The sequence below is a fragment of the Psammomys obesus genome, unplaced genomic scaffold (assembly GCF_907164565.1).
Source record: "Psammomys obesus unplaced genomic scaffold, mPsaObe1.curated_primary_1811, whole genome shotgun sequence".
In the NCBI taxonomy this organism is placed as follows: domain Eukaryota; kingdom Metazoa; phylum Chordata; class Mammalia; order Rodentia; family Muridae; genus Psammomys; species Psammomys obesus.
The window spans coordinates 11,418,019-11,438,057 of NW_026596149.1; the positions used below are offsets into that span (position 1 = coordinate 11,418,019).

Below are 20,039 nucleotides of genomic sequence, written 5' to 3' on the forward strand. Positions count from 1 at the left end.
CTTGTAAAATAGTGTTGACAGTATTATGCTAGGGCTTTATTCTTTCACCTACCATGCACAGGCATGGGTTCCGCCCCAGCACATAAGGAATCCACAGTAGAAACGCATGGTAGTTTTTCTGCTTAATCCATTGACCTACCCAGAAGATCAGTGTTTTTCTTTGGGGAGTGCTTGAAACGGACGAAACCCAGGAGCTCACAAATATTGAGCATGCGCTCCCCTATTGAGCTCTACCCACAGGTGTTTAGTAAACATTAATCATTTATGGCTTCTTAAATATGAAAGAAGGTGAGGGAGGGGAACAGTGGGTGTGCTAGCCCACACTTAAGAATCTCAGCACTAGATAAGGTAGAGAAGGAGGATCATAGCAAGTTTTGAGGCCAGCATGGTCTGCTAAAGAATTCCAGACCACCCTGGGCTACATATCAAGACCCAGTTACAAAAAAAACAAAACAAACAAACAAAACAGGATGGTGGCAACATTTCTGTTGGGATAGTGCTTGCCTAGCGTGCACACAGCCCTGGGTGCAGCCCACCACATAGAATTAGGTGGTGACACATTGTAATCCTGGGGGGGAAAGTAAGAATATAAAAAGTTTAAGGTCATCTTCAGCTAAGAGGTGAGTTTATGGATAGCAGGGGCAATAGGAGACTGTCCCAAAAAGAAAGGGACTGGCTGGGCTGTTGTGCTGTTTGTTTGTTTGTTTGTTTGTTTGTTTGTTTTTCAGGTTTTCTACCTATCTCTAAATGCAAATGAAAGGTAAGGAAAAATTGTCATCCAAAATGTTACAGAGCTATAGTTCAGCTAAGAGCTGCCCAGGATTCCTAGTCTGGAGGCTTCTTCCAGAATTCACTAACTGAGCATCTGTGGAATTTATACCTGAGATGGCCTGGAAATAAGGATAACCCCATGAAAGGACCAAGTCTGACCCCCACCCCCAAAAGTCTTAGTCCCAGGAACTAGGCCATTAGTCACCAATTCCAGGAATAAGAAAACCATAAAATTCACTACCCAAGGAGCAGCCTGGAGGTAACCACAAGAATGGGAAGGTATCTTATTTCAGGGTGGAACATCTGTGCTGGGCAGCCCACCGACCTAGCATTCCCGAGGTCTATAGATAGCTCGCTCAATGTTAGCTATGTTAGTTAGCCAATCACTTTGTAACAAGCTTGCCCTTGCTGAATATCACCCAACTGTGTACTTGGAATGCCGGGTTCTTGCTCAAGATCCAAATAAAAAACCTGCCTTGCAGCTGATGGGGCTCTCCGCTCTGATCCACTGTGTTGGTAACAGTGGAGAGACAGAGCTTAAGCCCAAATAAAGCTCTTTGCTCTTGCATACATGGTCTGGCTCCTGGTGGTCTTTGGAGACCTTAAGATCTAGGCATAACCCCCACTCCTGTGCCGGCACACTCTCACCAGTGTGTTGGGCACTGAAGCCAACAGTTGAGAGAGATTTTAAATTATCAGCCTGGATAGGAGCCTTTTTCTTGATTACATTTTCACAGGAAATAAGCAAAGGGAACAGTGCAGAACTTGAGCCCAAAGATTCCACAGTCCCTTAGCCTTCTTCCTCGGTCTTCCTCCCTAGAGAGCCCCAGGCATCCAAATCTCAAACATCTCCTGGTCCCCTGAAGGTTAACGAAGCTATTTCCCTGCTGAACCAGCCAGAAACAACACTAGAAGTGGGTTTATTTTTACCCCGTGCTTTGTCATCTATCATTACTGAAAAACTAAGAGACAGGTTTTGGCTGAATATCCTGTGGAATATTCAAGATCTCCATGCAGGTTTGGCCCTCTGCCTGCCGCATTTATCTCATTTGGAGTGGTCTCCTCCCTCTCCTGCCAATGTTCACCATTAGCAAGATGATTTGGACTCAAAACAGGACACTGTCTGTCTTGGTCAAGCACCAAAGGGAGCCTGTGATGACATCAGAATGCAGCACCTGTGACATCAGAGCTTCCTTCATGGAAATATTTTTTTTTTCCTTTTTAGAATGTTTTTCTGGGGCGGGGGTGGGCAGTGAATATGATGGTGTTGGGGAGGTCAGAACACAGCTTTCCCAGGAGTTCGTTCTCTCTTCTACCATGGATTCTGAGGGTTGAACTCAACTGAGCAGACATTTTATCCACTGAGCCATCACTCTGGCCTAAAACAAACCCTGAGTGCCTTAAATGATTTATATAACCAAAGCAACTGTAGATTGAGAAATAAATATCAACTTTTTTTTTTTTTCCAAATTTCTTCACTGCAGAGGCTAAGGGGGAAAATTGTTTTAATGAAGAGTATTTTCTCTGGATTTAAGGATATTTTTGCTCTCGGGGAGTATCTTTTTTCTGACTTCTAAGATGGATATCATATTGCCTTCTGTTTAGATGCTTTATAGAACCATGAAATGCCTGCCTGCTGGAGCACACCTACGGCTCCCCAGTACCTTCTACCCTATGTCACAGTTCTTAGTTCCCAAAATCCTCCATTCATTCAGGGGGGCCTGTATCTCCCCACTGTTTCATCTTCTTTTCCAGCCAAGAAAACTTGATTGGAGCCTCTCAAAGCAAATCCAGATGCATAATGGTCGTTATCATTCCGTGTCCCAGGTCCAGGCCCTCGTGGCCTTTTCACCTATTTGCATATTTAATTTCAAGCTTCCTCCTGTTCCATCTTCAACTTCATCAGAAGCAACAAACTAGTACCTGCTTTTTTCAACCACAGATGTGCTTCATTGAGAATAGTTTTTTGCCAGATAAGAAAACTGAGGCATCAGAATTGTCCCAGGGTCACAGGGCTAGGTGGAAAACAAACCACAGAATAGTCTCAGGGAGAAATGAAAATGAGAGTGGTAATACTTCTCAGTATGTCAGCTCCATTGGGTCCCAGAGAACCCAAGTTAAGGATTACAGTAGGCCCATCTGTGAGGGTGTCTTAGGTGAGATTAGCATTTGAGTTGATGGATTCAGTGCCACAAGGCATGTGAGTATCACATAATCCATACTGGGTTCTGATACAACAAAAGGCAAAGGATTCCCTTTTCCCTCCTGCCCAGTTGTTTGATCTGGGACAATGATCTGCCCTTGGACTGGGGTTTTCATCATTCACTTAGTTCTCATGCCTTCTACTGTGGCCTGATTATAGCATGGGTTCCTGGCCTCCAGTTCAGACAGTAGCTTAGAGGATTCCTCAGCCTTCACCATCACATAAGCCAATTCCTTCTAACATCTCCACACACACACACTGACAGACTGTTGGTTCTGTTCCTATACAAACCCTGACTCAGGCTACAGGGATGGCTCAGTCAGTACAGCACTTGCCGTAAAAGTGTGAGGACCTGAGTTCAGAACCCCAGCGTGTACATGAAAAGCCAGACTGCATGTCTGTAACCCCAGTGCCGGCTGGGAGGGGGGCCAGTCAGGGCAGACAGGAGCGTATCTGAAGCTCACATACCAGCCATGATATCCATTCAAACTGGTGAGCTTCTGGTTGTGGTCAAGACCGTATCTCAGAAAAATAAGAAGGAAAAGGATTGAGGAAGACACCAAACATTGACCTCTGACTGCCAGACATACATAACACACACACACACACACACACACACACACACACACACACACACACTGACTTATACTAGGGCTTTCAGTGAAAACCCATCTTTAGAATTTGTACATTCCAAATCTCATCCAAAACTCCACATAGAAAAACCTAGGTTTTTCACACAAATTCATTTGTTATGCGACTAAGCACTAAAGCCCTTCTAGTCCAGATGTATTTGGACAGAAGCTCCAGGCCTGTGTTTTGCCACTATTCGGGGCAGGGAATGAATGGCACAGGGGTGTGCTCCTGTGGCAGAGGAGCCTTGCCCGTTGTGTCACCTGGGCTTGACCGAGACAAAGAGCGTCCTTCTGTTGAAAGGATCACAACTAGGCTCTCAGCTCTGTCCTGAATGCTGGCTGCTCACTCACTCATGGGGCGAGTGCTGCTCACGGACAATTAAAACCCAAGACGCTGGCTGGGTATGTGTGGTTGGGAGTTTGAACCTGGGCAATCTTGGTGTGTGTGGGGGGGAGGGATAAAATTAATTCTTGATTGTTTATGAAATGAAAAACCATCATAAATTATCTTTGATAAATATATACAGACATGTAAAACTGACATTCTAGTAAGCAGTTGCACAGTGTTTCTAAGCATCATTGTTAACATTTGGAATTTTAAAAATCAGATGAAAACTTTGTACTACCAAATGGTGAGTTTTTTAAATTCACTTTAAATAATTATAATAATTCATTTTTCTTTATTACACTTTATTCACTTTGTATCCCAACTGTAGCACCACCCTGGACCCTCCCAGTCCCACCCACTCTCCCTTCCTCCCTCCCTCTTCTCCTCCTATGCCCCTTCCTCAGTCCACTGATAGGGGAGGTCCTCCTCCCCTTCCATCTGACCCTAGTCTGTCAGTTCTCATCAGGACTGGCTGCATTGTCTTCCTCTGTGACCTGGCAAGGCTGCTTCCCGCTCAGGGGGAGGTGATCAAAGAGCCAGCCCCTGAGTTCATCTCAGAGACAGTCCCAGTTCCCATTACTAGAGAATCCACTTGAACACTGAGCTGCCATGGGCTACATCTGTGCAGGGGTTCTAAGTTATCTCCACGAATGGTCCTTGGTTGGAGTATCAGTCTCAGAAAAGACCCCTGTGCCCAGATTTTTTGGTTCTGTTGTTCTCCTTGTGGAGATCCAGACCTTTCCAGGTCTTACTATCTCCCTCTTCTTTCGTAAGATTCCCTGCACTCTGGCCAAAGTTTGGCTATGAGCCTCAGCATCAGCTTTGATATCCTGCTGGGTAGAGTCTTTCAGGGGTCCTCTGTGGTAGGCTCCTATCTTGTTCCTTATTTTCACCTTCTTCGGATGTCTATCGAATCCAGGCAATCTTACTCAACACCCACCAATGACAAGGAAATCAACCACTACTCTGCAGTACCTTGCTTCAAGATGTCACCTGCGCTTCCCACGCACGAAGCCCCAGCTTACTTCTTTTACCTGTCTAGTATATTTAACACTAAGTAAACAATTGCAGCGTTCGGATTCTCTCCCAGACCTTCCCAAAGCTCCCAGCATAAGGTCAGTGTGGGTTTTCCCCCTGGTGTTTAGCTGACTCAGATCTCTCCTCTCTCCATGGTTGCCTTGAGGAGGCCGCAGTTCCAGGTTTTCTGCTTTCAAAATAAATTGGCAGAAATCTGAACCGGTGCCAATACCGCCCTCCTGCCCGCAGGCAGCTGGGTCCCAGTGGGAGGTCTCTTAGCAACCCGGCTCAAATCAAATATTTGGGCGTCTGGACACATTCTGATTGGAATGAGATCATGAACAAAAACTTCTCTCTTTCCTTCAACCCAGCTACTGAGCATTACGAAAGGATGCTGAGTCCCTCAGCTGGCTCGCTGCAACGGGTAAGTGTGACTCATGCGGCCCTTCAATTAGAGCTGGTCCGCACCATCGCGGTCCCAGACTGGCAGGCCACAGCTCCAACTTCTATTTCTGGCTTCGAATATGTCCTTAGACAGGAGGCTCTAACTTTGCGTTGTTGCCGCTGCTGCTACTGTGGCTGCATAAAGCTCAGAGTTTTAATTTGATCCCGTCAGGCCCTCTGCGCGCAGCCCTTGCCGAGAGTCAGCTGTTCATAGGATCACAAGGGCAGCAGAGGTGAATCCAATTCTGAAAGTGCCAGGAGGAAGAAGAGCTTCGGGTACTGTCTTGTTCCATCTGCCATGTCATCCTTCCCTCCACTTCCCCTGCAAGGGACAAACGGCAAATGAGTAGGAGAAGGGGGCAGACAGGTGCCAGCCAAGACAGTTTCACATCTTTTATTTTTCACCCTATTCTTGTTCATTCAGGGAAAATGATCTGCAGGGAATCTGGCTTTGGTTGCTAATTGGAATAGATATTTTTATGTACAGGGGAGGCTTTATTTTTGTCTATAAAATTGGTCTTAAAAAAAAAGCTAGTTTTTAGCCTGACTGTGGTTGCACACATCTTTATCGCCAGCTCTTGGAAGGCAGAAGCAGGCAGATTTCTATGAGTTTGAGGCCAGCCTGATCTACATAGCGAGTTCCAGGACAGCCATGGCTACGCAGAAAGAAATCCTGTCTCAAACAAACAAAAAATCTAGTCTTTTAAAAATTAATTATTTGACCATTTCATATACTTACGTAATATATTCTGGTTACACTTACTTGCCCGTTCTGAAATCCTGGTCCCTTGAGCTCATGAAAGACAGATGAGTGCCTCCGCCCAGCGGGCTCCGCCTGTGTATGCATCACTGGTAATGAACAGACCACTCCATTCCTGTGTGCCCAGACGTCCAACCGCTCCATTCGGCCCCAATGGCTGCTATCATGATACATGTATGGCCTCTGCCACTTTGTGTATGCTTGCACGGGCGTGCCCACTCACTTGCTTGTGCAAGCAAGCGCACACAGAGGACCAGGGTGAATGTCAGATACTTTCCCACTCATTCCTGTCTTCTGTTTTGAGACAAGACCTCGCTTTAAGCCAGGAGTGCTCCAGTTCTGCTAGACGGATAGTCAGGAAGCCTCAGAGCCCTTCCTGTCTCTGTCCCCTGACTCAAGAGCTACAGGTACTACCACAGCACACTTTCTACATGGCTTCTAAAGATCCAAAGCCAGGTCGTCACGCTTCCTCCGCAAGTACATTACCGACTGAACCATCTCCCCAGCCTCCCGCGTCATCATTTAAAGACACATTGCCACAGTCCTGGGGGCAAACATCGTAAAGTGTTGAATAAACACTCCATAAATTTAATTGACACTCAGCCCACGCAGAAGTGTCATTTCTTCTTTTGACAGTAATGGAACATCAGAAGGTATCCAGAAAGCAGGAAGGTAGTAAATGGGCGCCATTGGTCTGCCTCCTCTCCATGGCTTTGCGACCTTGGGCAGGTAAATAAATAATCCCTCCCAGCCTATTTTCTTATCCAGAAAATGGGAGTGATAGCATTCTCTCCTCAGGCGGAGTGGTTTAAGACCATCAGGCAAGAAGCCACTGCAAAACATCTAACACAGAAGCCAGTCTGCAGTCCATATCGTAATGGTTACGGCTTTTTCACCTGAAATACTGAGTATTTGGGTCATCGGAGCATTACATAAAAGCATGCTTGGCTTGTTCAAATGTTCTGATTATAACTCCTTATCTAAAAAGCTACAGGGCAGATCATGGGAGTCGGCACCCAGGCTTTGGTGGCTGAGGGTAACCCAGGTTTACTAAATCAACCCTGGGTTTAAATCACACACACACACACACACACACACACACACACACACACACTTATGCTAATGACAGAACATTTGCTAAAATAATTGTGACCAGAAGAAATATTTAAGGTAATGATTCTATTAAAATGCCACATTAAATGAAAAACTAAAACAGAACCATGTTGACACTGAGCAACTTTATAAAATAATAAAAGGGAACAGGGTCCTCTGTGTAGCAGGTGCTTTCAATGACCTAATTTTGAAGCTCATATTTTGCAATATGGGCTTCAAATACAAATACTCTCTATTTTTGATTGAATACTTGATTATCTTAACAAAGTTACCTTCTCCCATAGTTCATGTTTACTATGCAACTTCTCTGGGGGAAGAAACAGTGTGGGGGGAGGGAACCCAAACAAGTTTTCCACAATCATGGAGCTTACATTCTAGCTTGGAACACAATGAACACAAATGATACTGTTACTACTTCACCCAAACAAAAAACAAAGGCTTTCACTTTCAAACTGCACAACCACCGAGATCAGTAGGTAGGGTTTAATGTGTGTGTCTAAGCCAGAAAGAGGTAACTTGGCTAACCCCAGCCAGCTGGAAATAATAGCTGGGATTTGAACCTTAGTTACTTCATCAGTCTGCTTTGACAACAGCAGGTTGGGTGATTAAGATCATCTCTCCTACCAAAGGCATCTTGCAAAGCTGGATGAAATATTTGTTTAATTTTCTTAAAAGCATCAAAGCCATAATGAGATAGTGAAGAAACACCTGCCAAAGCCAAGGCGCAGACAAAGCCAAAACAAGTTATTCCTGCTCTCAGAGCTTTCAGCCCTGGGCATCTGTCAATGCCAAAGAAAAGCAAGTTAGAGATGAGCTTTTTATTTGATAAGATAAGGGAAGTTATTTCAAAGCACAGGGACAAAGTTTAGGATGACACCATTCCTCACTTTTAAGTCAGGTTCTCGGGGGATTGGGAAACATTTATTTTACATTCATCTTTACATATACTTCCAACCCGAACCTGCCACTGAGTCAGGGCCTGGAGTATCACAGAAATTCAGCTGTTAATTCATGACGGAATGGATCAGAAGACAAAGTGAGACAACAATATGAAGTACATATTAGAAATATTGACTCCAGGGAAGGTCTCAGCCAGACACAGGAGGCACGGCAGCAAGGGATGACGAGGAGAAGGAAGCTGAAGATTTAACTCTAGAACCATGAACACAAGCAGAGTGCAAACTAGAAACAGACTAAGTTTTTGTTTGTTTGTTTGTTGTTTTCTATTTATTTATTTTCTTTTCTGTGTAAGAGTGTTTTGCCTGTATATGTGCCATAGAGGACATTAGATCCCCTGGGACTGGATTTATGAACAGTCATTGTGTGGTGCTGGAAATCAAAACTGGGTCCTCTGGAAGAAGAGCCAGTGCCCTTAACCACTGAACCCTTTTTTCGGTTCTGGGCTGCCTTTAAAGCCTCAAGGTCCACCTCCAGTGACATACTTCCTCCATTAAGGCCACACCTCCACCAAGGAGGCCAAGGCTCCTCCAAACAGCTCCACTAACTGCGGAGTGTCAGGTCCAAAAGAAACGGAGGACAAATGGCTAACTGTGGTGCCTATTACCATACCAAAGTACCTGTTGGCCTCCAGGCTTTCTGAACATCCCCAGTGCCTGTTACAGAGTCCATGTTGGCAACCTGGCTCCTCTCAGCCCTCCCCTCACTATCTTCCCCAGCTCATGGCCCCCTTTCCCCAGCGACTCATTCCTACATAATCCAGCCATCTTGATCATGGACTCTCTTGGATCTCTTCTTGCTCTCTTGGTCCTCTGTCCTCCTTGCCTTTACTCTTTTTTCTTCTCTCATTCTCCCTATTTCTCTCTCCTGTCATAACCCAGTTCAGTGCTGGCCATGTTTAGTCTACTACTTTCTTTCCCTGCTCTGGGCTGGCCTCTCCCTCCTATCTACAATAAAAACTCTCTCCTCAACCATACCATGGAGTAGTCATAGCCTCACTTTATACATCTAGTCTGAAACCTCTTTTATACAGAAACTAAGAGCTCAAAAAAAAAAAAAAAAAAAAGGAGTCTATGCAGGACATTTTCATTCAAACCAGCACAGTAGGCTGACCTCTGGGAAACAGAAAACTCAAAATAATTTCTTTGATTCCTCCCATTATACATTATCTGTGGCAGTATCTAAAATGACTTTTTTTTTTTTTTTTTTTTTTTGTCAAAGGGATCTAGAGCTTAACTCAGTGGTAGACTATTTGCTTAGAATATACAAGTTTCAATAACCAAGGCTGTCCCAATTAATTCAGAATGAAAATAGACATATAAAATACACATTTTTATACAAAATGAACAGATTTTTAATTCCTTGAAGAAGCGCAATTCAAACTTGGTAGCACATGCCAGTGATCTCAGCATTTGTGAGGCTGGGGCAAAGATTGCCAGTTTGAAGGCAGCCTGGGCTACATAGTGAGCTCAAGACCAGTCTTGTAAGACCGATTTGAAAAAGGAGAGGAGAGGGAGGAGGAGGAAGCGAGCAAGGACAGGAGAGAAGAGGGCAAGTGTAGCCGGTCTCTGCTACTTTGTGGATTCTTTTTGCCACCCTTTATCCTTCCGCCTCCATTTCACTCCCTATCACTAGATAGAAGAGAAAAGATAGGGGCTGGTGAGATGGCTCAGAGGTTAAGAGCACTGTCTGGTCATGAGTTCAATTCCCAGCAACTATATGGTGGCTCACAACCATCTATAATGAGATCTGGTGCCCTCTTCTGGTGTGCAGGCAGAATACTGTATAGTATAGAAAAAAAAATTTCTTAAAAAAAAAAAAGAAGAAGAGAAATGATAGAGGGGAAGGAGAGAGGGAGGGATCCTTGAATCTAACTTATCTCTTCTTGTTTCTTCTTTGCCTATAGCTTGTCTTGGAATCTTTTTTCTCACACTTTATCCTCCCGTTTCCCATCACTAGAAAGGACAGAAAGAAGAATAAAGGGGAAGAGAGAGAGAGAGAGATCCCTGAATCTGATTTCTTTCCTTTTGTTTCTTCTTTGAGCATGACTACTAACAAAGAGAATCCAACACACACACACACACACACACACCCGACCCTGCAATGACCACCCACCCACCCACCTCTAAGCCTGGATGCACAATGAATCCTTGGGAAGACAATCCACTCCTTCCCAAGGTCATCCTAAGGGCGTCGGACCACAGACTTTAGTATATTTTATAACATTGAGTTTTGGGGGATAGAGTAAGATGTTTATCTGGGGCCGAATCTAGAGCAGCACTGCCTGCAGTAGCATGCATTAGACCTGCAATACTTAGTTGAGTTTTGTGTTGTTGTTGTTGTTGTTTTTCCTGTTTGTTATTTCCTGGCTGACAAGAGCCAAGTAGCTCGTATTTTTTGCTAGGGGGCCTTTAGCTAAGCCCCCCCATTTCCCATCAGCAAGAAATTGCTTTGGATACCTCTTTTGAACCTACATTCATTGGTCCAGTGGCAACCCTTGCCACATCGTCTGCACACCCCGGGAAGCCTAGGATTTCTTTCTGGTTTATATTTAGAGAAACAATTGTCCTTAGAAATGCATCATACACAATTTTGTTGCAAATGACCGTATTCACCACAGTTAAAGCACCAGGCACTTTGAGATCCGAGATCTTTGGCGGCTTGGTCACAGTCTCTTTGCAAATGAAGCACTGGGCATTTTGATATCAGAGACCTCTAGCTATAGCTTGGCCTGTCATATATATATATGTAGTACACATTAGGACCAATATCAGTCATATCCCTTATCTGTTCGTCCATAGGCACTGCCCATGCATGCCTTTACTGATCTAATAACTTTTTTTACATTTGGTATTCACATTTCCAAATGCCAGGGTTTCTATGAATACCTGTCTTGTGTCAGAGTCTGATATTGCTTTGTTTATAACTGAAACTAATCTTTGTAAAAAAAAAAAAAAAAAAAAAAACAGTGAAGGCTTCTCTAGAGTCTTGTATAATCTTTGTAAACAAGGTAGACCTTTTTGCCTGGCTCTTCAACTTTGTCCCAACCTCTTAAAGGTACTAAGTGACATTGTTCTACAACAGCATCATCAAGTTGAATCTGTTATTATATACCAGAGTACCACTCTTGAGCATCTGTTCCTGCTCTATACTCATTCTCCTTGTTCAGTTTCATTGTTCAGGATTGACAGCTTCTTCCCCCAACCGTGTTAACCATTGCTACTGCAGACTGGCCTCTCCTGCATGTGTTGCCAGTCCTCCCCAGTCTCGGGGAATAGTTCTAGATTGATAGCCCAGTTACTCAGAATTTGTTTCACATACTCCACACAAGGCAATTGTGTCCCATATGAAATCATGGACTCTTTAAAATGCCTTAGAGCTATCTATCATTTCTACAGGATGCCACCCTATCTTGTCATAACCTTGTTCCCCACCATTAGCAGGCATATGCTCTATGACGACTGGGAAAGCTGATCATGATCTCATAACCCCCGGCCACCCCACCTCTAACTCTGGAGGCACCCTTGGTTCAAGTTTAATCCTTTCTTTCAAAATGGTCTGTTTCATCAGATTGTCCTCTCATTTATTCAGCTCCTCTCTGACCTGACCGCCCTCTTTTCTCCTGTGGGACCCTCCAGCTCTCTTGCTCAGTCACCAGGACTGAGTCTTTTCTCTCTTCTCCAGTGCTCCTTGCTTCCCAAATGCTTTCACATTCACCTACACAGCCAGCTCTGCAACCCTTTCAGAAATGACAGAGCAGAGCGACCCCTTTTGTTTTCACACTTCAACCATGTTTTCTTTTCCTCAGGCTCCTCCATTTCCACACACTATTTTTTCAATTTCTCAGCCAGTCTTTCAACCTTTTTTGAAACAAAATATATGAAGAAGAAAAACAAAACCAGAAAATCCCCTCTGGGAGCAAAGCAAGGGGTGTTCCCAGCAATAGCAGACACCATAAATGTTTGCTGTTATCTTGAAAAAAAAAAAATATGGGTTCCTTCATCCCATCATTCCCTCTAGGATATTTGAAATAAAAATTTCCATTTTTATCCTTAACTTTTGAGCTCCATATTGAGGCACCACTGGTAGCTGGTCATGCTACCTTGTGGGTTCTACTTTTCCCACACTTTACTCCCCTGGTTTCACCCCCTGTCACGAGATAGGAGAGAAAGAAGGAGAGGAGAGATCCTTGAGTCTTAATGTCTTTCTTACTGATTCTTCTTTGAGCATGACTACTAACACAGTGCATCCACCCTGCCTGAACAACCAACAACCACCCGTCCCACCTATCCGGGCTCTAGCATTTATATACCCTCTGAGCAGTTCCCAAAATTCCAAATGTCACACAATCGCAGAAGCTATCTGCAGTTGGCAAAACCACGCCTCTGCTAGAGCTCCAAGCAAATCACATCATCTTGTACTAAGTGTCTGAAGCAGCCCCATATTCCCACACCTGGGATTAAAACAAAAAAATATTCTTATCATAGTTCTGAGTTTTTTAAGAAACCAAAATTTCAGATTTGTCACTACAGGCAAGTTCCAAGGTACGTAACACTAAGCACCAGTACAACCCCCCCTCTGAATGAACCTGAGCTGGCACAGGACACACCAAGACCAAGTTCTCTCAGCACAAAGGATATTTACTTGCCTCAGAGGGACAAAGATGGGGGACAGGAGACAAGGGATGAAAGCAAAGACGGGGGACAGGAGACAAGGGATGGAAGAGAAAGGTGACAAGGGAGAGGGGGAAGGGATGTTTGTCTCGGAAGGACAAGGGCCTGCCTCTGGATAGAAAGGAGACTGCCTTGGCCCACAGGCTAATGGCAGTTTATAAAGAGACCCGGTGTTAAGATGAGTTGGTTTGTTTTGATTGAGCATGTTAATTAAGACAGCCAAAAGGGGACTTTCGATTGCTGGACTTCAATATAGCTTTACCTTGGTGATCAGCCTTAGGAGGAGGAAGCGGCCAAATAAGGGGATAGACCTTGGTGGCTGATTTTAGGAATGTGATCCAGCAGTTTAGCAAAGCAGAAGGCATGGGGGAAGGGCAAGGCCTGTCAGAGAGCCCTTTACCTTCTGCACCTAAATAGCCTTCCTTGGGGTCTCTATCTCCTATGCTCAGTGATCTTGCAGCATCTGGCCATCAGTGAAGACCTGTTCTCTGCTGGGGGAGTGGGAACATACAGGTGAAGGGCTGCTAAACTGCAAGTCAGTATGTGAGATTCTAGTGTGACAGTGAAGGACCAATCCTGTTACCATCTTGTATACCAGAGACCAAGCGCTCTCTCCCCAGGTCCCAGCACCCCACAATTGAGTCACCCATGGGGAATGGAGGCATGAATGGGGATAGCAGCATTTATTTGCCATCCTTTCTAGGTAATGGGGAAGTACACGTAAAAACTGACAACATGACTGTTGTATTGCATGGTTAAAGGGGAGGGGAGGTTTATTGTAGATATGAGGAGGGGGAGAGAGAGAGAGAACAGCCAGAGGAGCATCTGGTACAGCTCAGAAGAGAGAGAGAAAGGAGTAGACTGGACATAGCCAGGGCTATCTGAGGAGGGGAATAACAGGGGGTAGAGAATAGAGAAAACATAGTGAGAGAAACAGGTACAGAGAGAGAGTGCAATAGTTATAAGGGGAATGAATCGCTGGGGAGAAAGAAGCCATGAGCTAGAGGAAGTTCAGGGTAGAAGAGGAGGTGAGAAGAAATGGGATCCAGCATGGACTTTGAAATGTGCAAAAAGTGCTTGTGATCCTGAGGGAGTCTGGAGGCCAGCATCTGCTTTGATATGCTAATAGGCTCTACAGGTAGCCATAGCTCCTTTCTGTCAGAGGTAAGGACTTTTGGAAGCAGTTTCACAAGTTCCTGGGGGAATGGTAGCTTTCATCTAACTGCCAGAATGCTCATACAGTCCAGGTTGGGCTCATTTCTAGATGTCTGGAGTACCCTTTGGAGTTATGGGAATTGGAGTTTCCTCTGGACCTGACATTATGTAGTTCCAAACGACCCCTGGGTTGTTTTGATGGATTCTTTCCCAGAAGCCTATGCACAGAGGACAGCTGCCTCAGGCCACAAGTGGAACCATGTGCTCTGCATGTCTCTACCACACTCTTTCCTTCCTGCTCCTCCACGGCTGGCTCCATCGCTGGGTCCACCCTGTTAGAAGCTGGGGAAGTAGAGTTTGTGTTGCAGATCCTCCCCTAGCTCTGGCCTGGCAGTTCCTAAAGCCACTCTAGGGGCAAGCCAGCTCTCCAAACAAGCTAAATAGCAGTCAAAATGCAGCCACTTACAGTGACCCATTTGAACTGTCAGCAGAAGGACCCCACAGGCAGTCACTGGCAAGCCCGGGTTCTCTTTTTCTCCTTTCTACAACCCCTACCATGTTTTAATGTCCTTGTCACCTCAGGAGCTTAGAAGAGCACTCTTATTCTGAACATGTAATGGTACCCAGAAGTAATTTCTTCAGTGTCGTGGGAGCCTTCACAGTTCCTAAACAGCATTCACAGTGTGGGAAGCCTGTAGTGCTGGAACAGTGCACTGAGCTCCAAAAACTTTTTTTTTTTTGGGGGGGGGGTTCTAGTGGAGTGATTTGCTGTTCATTCAAGCAGTTATGTAAAGTTTTTCTTCTCTCCCTGGTTGCAGCCTACAGAGGAATCCAAACAGTCACTACCTTCAAAGGAAAGGTAAAAAGAAGAGTCATTTCCTACAGTCTACTGGCAGTCACATGACTTTGGCACTCCAGAGTTTAGCTACCAATTTGTCTATCCACACTTTTGGTCAACCCTCTGGCCTTGTGACTAGGAGCAGATATTTCGAGGCTGTCTCTGAGTTGGCTGTGGCAATGGAAAAGATCAAAGCTCTCTGGCGTAGACCTAGCTATACCTGTTCTTCATAGGCAAAGGACTAGGTAGGGCTTGGGGGGTGGGGGGAGTTGGATGGAACCCTGGAGTCATTGTCTTTATTTAGCAATTCTGTAATTTCTATAAAAACCAGAATCACAAAAAAATCTCAAACGGGTGTTCTATGGGTCCAGTACAGCCTCTAAATGTAACTCGTACAGCCATAGAAGGTATTGTTTTAAATAGACAGTGTTTAAAAAATATATATGTATATCATGTGTATATATACATATACTAGGGGTTGGTTCAGTGATTAAGAGCACTTGTTGCTCTTGCAGAGGACCTGGGTTCAATTCCCAGCACACACATGGCAGCTCACAACCACTTGAAACTCCAGTCACAGGGGCTGCGGTGGTCTGAATAGGGATGACCCCCATAGACTCATGGGTTTGAATGTTTGGCCCATGGAGAGTGTGGCCTTGTTGGAGTAGGTGTGCCTTTGCCAGGAGAAGGGGATCATTAGTGGGAGGTTTTGTATTTTCAAGCTGTGCCCAGTATGGCTCATAGATGCTTCTGCTGCCTCTGGATCAAGACGTAGACCTCTCAGCTCCTTCTCCAGCACCATGTCCGCCTGCACGCTGTCATGTTTGCCTCCATGATGATAATGGACTAAACCTCTGAACTGTAAGTGTGCTCCAGTTAAATATTTTCCTTTATAAGGTCTGTCTCTTCACACGTCACTAAAACAGACAGTCTGATACTCTTCTGACCTCTTTAGAAACCAGGCACACAAAAATATTCATACACGTAAAATACTAAATATTTTAATGATAATATAGACTTATTTTATTTTATTAATTACACTTTATTCACTTTGCATCCCTCCATAAGCCCCTCCCTTCTCCCCTCCCAGTCCCACCTTTCCTCCCCCTTCTTCACGCATGCCCCTCCCCAAGTCCACTAATAAGGGAAGTCCTCCTCTCCTTCCTTCTGATCTTAGTCTATCAGATCACACCAGGAGTGGCTGCATTGTCATCTTCTGTGGCCCGGTAAGGCTGCTCCCCCCTCAGGGGGAGGTGATCTGACATAATCAATCAGATTATGTCAGAGGCAGTTCCTCTTCCCATTACTATGGAACCCACTTGGACACTAAACTGCCATGGGCTGCATCTGTGCAGGAGTTCTAGTTATCTCCATGCCTGGTACTTGGTTGGAGTATGAGTCCCTGAGAAGACCCCTGTGTTCAAATTTTCTGGTTCTGTAGCCCTCCTTGTGAGGTTGCTGTCCTCTCCAGATCTTACTATTTCCCACTTCTTACACAAGATTCCCTGCACTCTGCCCAACAGTTGGCCATAAGTCTCAGCATCTGCTTTGATAGTCTGCAGGGCAGAGCCTTTCAGAGGCCCTCTGTGGCAGGTTTCTAGGTTGTTTCCTGTTTTCTTCTTCTTCTGATGTCCTTACTCTTTGCCTTCCAGGGGTCTCTGTAGAGGAATATCGAATGGCAGAGAAACACTTGAAGAAATGCTCAACCTCATTAGCCATGAGAGAAATGCAAATCAAAACGACCCTGAGATTTCACCTTGCACTCATCAGAATGGCCAAGATGAAAAACTCAAGTGACAACACATGCTGCAGAGGTTGTGGAGAAAGGGGAACCCTCCTCCACTGCTGGTGGGAATGTAAACTTGTACAACCACTCTGGAAGTCAATCTGGCGCTTTCTCAGACAACTAGGAATAATGCTTCCTCAAGATCCAGCCATATCACTCCTAGGCATATATCCAAAAGGGGCTCAAGTACATAATAAAGACATTTGCTCAACCATGTTTGTAGCAGCTTTATTTTTAATAGCCAGAAGCTGGAAACAGCCCAGATGCCCCTCAACTGAAGAATGGATGCAGAAATTGTGGTGTATCTACACAATGGAGTATTACTCTGCAATGAAAAATAAGGAAATCATGAAATTTGCAGGTAAATGGTGGGACCTGGAAAGGATCATCCTGAGTGAGCTGCCCCAGAAGCAGAAAGACACACATGGTATATACTCACTCAGATAGACATATAACATAGGATTAACCTACTAAAATCTGTACATCTAAAGAAACTAATCAAGAGAAAGGACCCTGACTAAGATAATATAGATTTTATGCCAAACTCTGGAACCCTGTCTTGGAAAAATGAGACCCTTGAATAGCAATTCTGTTTAACTGTCACCACATAGAGCTGAATAGTCCCACTGGCATAGGCAGGGACAGGCCAGGGAGCCCATTATACCAGACATACAGCAAATCTTCCTGGACCTTAACGCTTATGCATTTTGGATCAGGAACTAATTAAAAAATAAATTAACATTCAAAATATAAAGTTGAGTGTACCTAGAAAATGGTTCTGTTGGTAAAATTTTCTTGAACAAGCATGAAGACCAGAGTTCAATCCCACCTACGCTCCACCTGGAGCCCATGTGAAAACTGAGCCTACCTGAAATCCTAGTGCTGAAAGGATGGAAACAGAAGGAGATGGAGAGTAACTGAGGAAGACACCTGACACTGACCTCTCACCTATACACCCCACCATAGCCTGCACACACATGCTACAGAATTGTCAGGGCCTCTCCGCAGACCTAAGCAAGTAAATCCAGGTCACTCAATATATCTTGCATTTCCATGATAAATGTACCGCAGTCCAGCCCATAGCCATCCCCAGGAAGACACAGCCTATACACAAGTATCTGAGGCTGTGACTTTTTGCCTGTGCCTTGCGGCCAGCAGCTCTTGATACCCTCCTCACTCTCATTTCCAGTATCAAAGGCATCCAGACCCTTTAAACTCCAGCAACCCAAGTGAATTTCCTTTCATGTAAAGGGCAGCAAAGAAGACACCATTCCTTACAATTTTTTTCTTTGCTAAGATAGATAAAAGAGGCTGGGGTGTGTCTTGATGGTGGAGCACTGGCTCAGCATGCGTGAGACCCTGTGCTCCATCCCTCTTTCCCAAGAAACAGTCCAAATATCTCCCTAGCACTCACATATCAGAAAGAAGTATAAAAAGCAACTGAAAGCAAAGGCAGGGAGAAAGGTCTGTTTAGTCTACGATCTAATTTCTATTCATTCTGGAATGCTCCTGGAGCTTACTGAGACTAGTCTGGACTATCAGTCTCTGGATGGATTTGTTTTGAAAGGTAAAGGAGGGACATGCAAACAAATTTTTTTTTCCAAATGTACAATGAGCCACAAATAGAACAGGAAAGAAACAGTCTGTAATACTTACTGAGCACCTGCTGTATGTCCATGTGTGCTACGTCTAGCTGCAGGAAAAGGTGTCCACAGATGGTGTCAGATCCTCTGGAACCGGAGTTACAGAGAGTTGGGAGCTGCCATGTGGGTGCTGGGAACTGAACCCAGGTCCTTTGGAAGAACATCCAATGCTCTTAACCCTTGGGTCACCTCTCCAGCCTCAAGGTGTCCACAGAGAAAGCCAGAAAACAGATCCACAGCAAGCTCTTGCAAAACTTCAGAGGCCGGACTGGGCGGCTGTCCCCGGGGTAGAGAAGACCTCCCTTGAGCCCTGGGAGCTGGAAGTCTGGCATGGGAAACTTTGGCTGGAGGAGACACATGGCCTGTGGAGATGTCTGGGGAAGGAGGGGGCTGGCTGTCTGGGCTAGGGATCCATTGGAAATGGGAAGAGAGGGAGGGAGCCACTATGAAGAGAGCTGAACTCCAGAAGAAGAGTTTTGGATTGTTGGCTGCAGTGATACAGAACAATGAAACTGCGCATGAGGCCTGTCAGCTTACTGATAAAAGTGGCCATTCATAGGGTTCTTACAGAGAAGGCAGAAAAACCTAAAATTCACCTGCCATCCTACCCAAGATTAGTTATTTTTCCGCTTATTTTTCTTCTGTTTTTATTTCTAAATGTATTTTTCAAACATAGAAACAATATATCTCTTTCTCACATAGCTCCATAACCTGAGGCTTTCTCGTGTATCTATATTCCTCTAACAGTAACACACTTACTAGTTACATAATAGTTCATTTTCTTTATCATTATATTACTAATGATTAGTCTCTTTTGGACATTTATGTTACTTAACTAATTGGGTAACTAATTACAATGAACACCCCAGTATATAAATACTGGTCTACATCATTCTAATTAAGTCATGAAATGAAGTTGGGTATACAAAGATTTTTAGAAACCGATAGATGCTGATAGACTGCCCATGCCTGGCAGAGGCCCCACACCCATGCTTATGAGAGCAGCATGTGGACTCACTGAGTTGTAAATAAATAAATATTATAAACAGTGGACATGCGATTGAGGGGAGATGTGATGAGACTTGGAGTAGGGGAGGAAAGTGTGGGAATGATCAAGATGCCGTGTATACTTGTGTGACATTTTCAAATAATAAAGATATTTCTCACAGTTAGCTAGTTTACACATTCAGCGGCACCGAACGAAGGGACTGTTTTCACATATACACATCTTAGAACACAGCATCTTAAATGTCAGTGTCGCGGTCTCGTGTAAGGTCGTACAGATTGGATGTTAGGAGTTATGAAAAACTTGGCACCATCAAGAATGAATTCAAACTCAAATGTACAATGAAACTGACTCCCACCCTCACACCGCATCACAACCAACTGCCTGAGACACCCCAGCTCAGAGTCAAGACAAATGTGTACTGTGAGCTGCCGTGTTTCTCCAGGACGCACAGTGCTGCTCTTCTAACGACATAGTTTAATTATGGAGAGCCATCATTCCTTAGCAGAGAAGGATTAGATTTTGGAGCATATTCTGTACTTGGACTATATTTGATTTCTAAAGCTTCTATTTGAATTGATGACTTAAGGTTTATTTTTTAAATTGTTAAATGAATTTTGGCTTGGGATTAGGACAGAATTTGCAACAATTTC

At 44.5% G+C, this 20,039-nt stretch overlaps 1 pseudogene; it reads right to left on the minus strand.

Moving 5' to 3' along the window:
• Positions 1–5,671: 5,671 nt before the first annotated feature.
• LOC129666582 (40S ribosomal protein S2-like) overlaps positions 5,672–20,039 on the minus strand; it is a 29,548-nt pseudogene continuing 15,180 nt past the window's right edge.